This window comes from Dipodomys spectabilis, unplaced genomic scaffold, assembly GCF_019054845.1.
Source record: "Dipodomys spectabilis isolate Male_0828 unplaced genomic scaffold, ASM1905484v1 ptg000755l, whole genome shotgun sequence".
In the NCBI taxonomy this organism is placed as follows: Eukaryota; Metazoa; Chordata; class Mammalia; order Rodentia; family Heteromyidae; genus Dipodomys; species Dipodomys spectabilis.
The window spans coordinates 144,092-147,382 of record NW_024871432.1 but is presented as its reverse complement, the minus strand read 5'-3'; positions in this window follow the sequence as shown (position 1 = coordinate 147,382).

Below are 3,291 nucleotides of genomic sequence, written 5' to 3'. Positions count from 1 at the left end.
GCGTGTGTGTGGGGAGTGTTCCTCCCAGATATTCACCATGAATTCTGACCACCAGCACCCGCACCTCCCTACTGGGCTTTTCTGGGACCCTCTTCAAGTGAAAGGGTGACCCAGCACAGAAGACGAAGGCTCACACAGCATGGGGGGTCTATCTTCTGCATCCAACACCCTCCACCCGTGTAATAAGGAAAAAACCCCTGAAGGTAGGTGTGAACATTCTGCACCCCACCTCTGACTAAAGACACCATGTTCCCACCAGGGAGAGGAAGGGTGCGGATACGCCACTGTGTGGCACCCACTACTCCAGGCCAGGGGCTCTGCTGTGCCTATTCCTCACCCAACCCTGCATCTCCCCATTTCCTGGGACACTGGGTGCTAAATATGGGGGTGGAATCTTCGGGCCAACACCCACTCCCATCCCTGGGGTGCATTTGTGGCAGGGCCGGGGCCAGACCATGGGGCATGGGGAAGGCACGGGTCCCAGTGGTTGGGAGGAGAGGGGATATAGGGTCGTGGAGTACGGGCCTGTGTGGCTAGCTCTCTACCACTGGAGCCACAGAGCTCTACTTCTGGCTTTGTTGGCACAAGTTGGACAGGGGTCTCAAGGACTTTCCTGCCTAGCGTGATTTTGACCATGACCCTCCTATCACAGCCTTGTAAGTACCAAGGAGGCCTGGTGAGAGCCACTTATGCCTGGTTAATCATAGGTCTTGCTGATGTTCTTGGACAGACTGGTGAGTTCCCTATCATCAGTTTTAAGTGGTGGGAGCTGGAGGCCACAGTTGGAATCCTGGTCCTGCCACCTCCAAATGGAAGGAGACTAATTGGTAAATAGTTCAAGGTGAATTCACCAGTCTGTGAGCAACTAAGGAGTTAGGCCATTCCCAGGATCTGACATTGATCCCCAGAGTGGGCCACGATAGTCATAAATTCATTATTTAAACACAGGATTTATATTTACATATATGTGTGGACAGCATCTTGCATTTGGTGTACTTCTTCTCCTCCTTTACTAATCCAATGTCATTATTTTTACATTTATGTTTTATTGGTTTTTACCTATCACATTTAGTTTGATAATAATTTTTATATCAAATTTTTGTATAAGGTTGATGTAGGCCAGGTGCTTGTGGCTCACCTCTGTAATCCTAGCTACTCACGCAGCTGAGATCTGAGGATCACAGTTTAATGCCAGCCCAGGCAGGAAAGTCCATGAGACTCTTATCTCCAATAAACCACTAGAAAATCAGAAGTGGTGCTGTGGCTTAAGCGGTAGGGCACTCCCTTGAACTGAAAGCGCCTTTTTGATTGAGTTATCTCTGTATAAACTCAAAATAAACAGAAAAAAAAGCCTCAAAATAAACAGAAATGACATATTTGTTTTAAACGCTGTAGTTTAGCGCCTAAGGCCAGAGTTCCAGCCCCATGACCGACAAAAAATAAAATAAAACAAAACAAAGCTTTGAGGTAATAGTCTAAGATCATTCTTTAAATCTAGAGAGGCTATAGTGTCAATACATCCATTTAAGATTCTATTTTTATTTCATAATGTCATGACATACTTTTCAAAATCTATTGACCATAAAACTAAGAATTTATTTTTGACAAATCTGTTACATTCTCTATACATCTTTTCTTATAGTAGAAATATGTTGTCATTACTACTAAACATTGTCATTAGATTCAAAGTTAGTATGAAGTCTCATTACAACATTTTACAAGATTTTTCTGACTGACCTGCATTCCTTGAATTTACATTCGAGTTTATTGAGCAGGTGGACCAATATTCTACAGAGATATCTAGATGTTTGATAATCACTCATATTTTGCACCTTGTGAAAACACAAGATCCCAGATATCATATATATATAAATGTTTTTAGAGAATTATTGTAACAACTAAAATTAATTTAGGAATGAGTGAAGATTTAAATAACGTTGTAGCATAATAAAGTTTAATGATAACTTGAGCTGCACAGCAGAGGTGAGTGAGAGGGGAAAGAATGATGGACCACATAGGAGCTGTATGTCATTGGTATTGTGTTTCAAACATCAGAAAGTCTTAAGAGAAGAGAAGGAGAAAAATAAACTGTCCTGAATGAAGTTTCTTTTTAATCCACCTAATAGTTTAGACTGAAAGTCAGAGACAATGGGAAAAAATAAAATAGGAAATAATGCACTGTATAGACCTGTAAAGAAATTGTAATAGAAATATGATAATTTCCAAAGAATTAAGAGAAAGAATAGGTAAACTCTAAAAGGAAAAAGAACAAAGAGAGAAAAGAAGCAAAGTATAACCTTTGTCAATAACAAACACAAGAGATTGGAAGTGGAAAGGCAGTGTAAATATTCTAAATAACAATAAAAATTGCTAATGTGGATAGAATATGCACCACATTTTATCATATATAATTTTGAAAAAGTACACTAGAAATGAAAGTTTAAAAGTCATAATTTAAAACACTATTTGGATTCTAACTATACAGTATAGTTCAGTGGTAAACCATTGGCCTAGCACATGTGAAAAAATTGTGTGATCTCCTAAGCATTACAAAGTACAAACAAAGCACACACACACACACACACAAAAACACATAAACACAAAAAGACATACACACACACCACATACACACATTTGTAATATTGATATTATCATATTAAACAGGAACATATCACAAATAGTAAAAATATGTTAATATATGAAATCATAATATGGCTCATACTTTTTAAAAGTTTAGTAGAAATAAAATAGTCACAATATACTTGGATTCTTATAGATTAAGTAAACTGAGAATTAAGAAATAGAAGACATGAGAACATTTGCAAATAAATTTTAAATAATGAACATTTTGAAACACGTATCCTTTTATTTTGACAAAAGATTGATGTTACTGGTGTTTTAACTCAAGATTTAGAATATAATAATCAGGTGCTCTATATCTTGCTAGGGATGGGTATTATCTAATCATTTCACTCTGGATATTTTCATAATAAAGTCTCATAGTTTCTCAGGCTCTCTCAAATTACAAACCCTATTTACACTTCCCAGCACAGCTAGAAAATGGAAGCCAGAAATCATTATGCCCAGCTCAAACATTCTTTTTTTTAATTCAAGTACAAATATTTTCAAAATGTGACCAGACAATGAAGCCTTTCGTAGTAAAGTATGTGCTTCTTGAAAATACAGTGAATATTTGCTACCTGGAAAATTATGTATATAACTAGAAGAAAATAAATTTATTTAAGTTCAAAACCAAATAAAAATTATGAAAATAATTTTTAAATATTCACA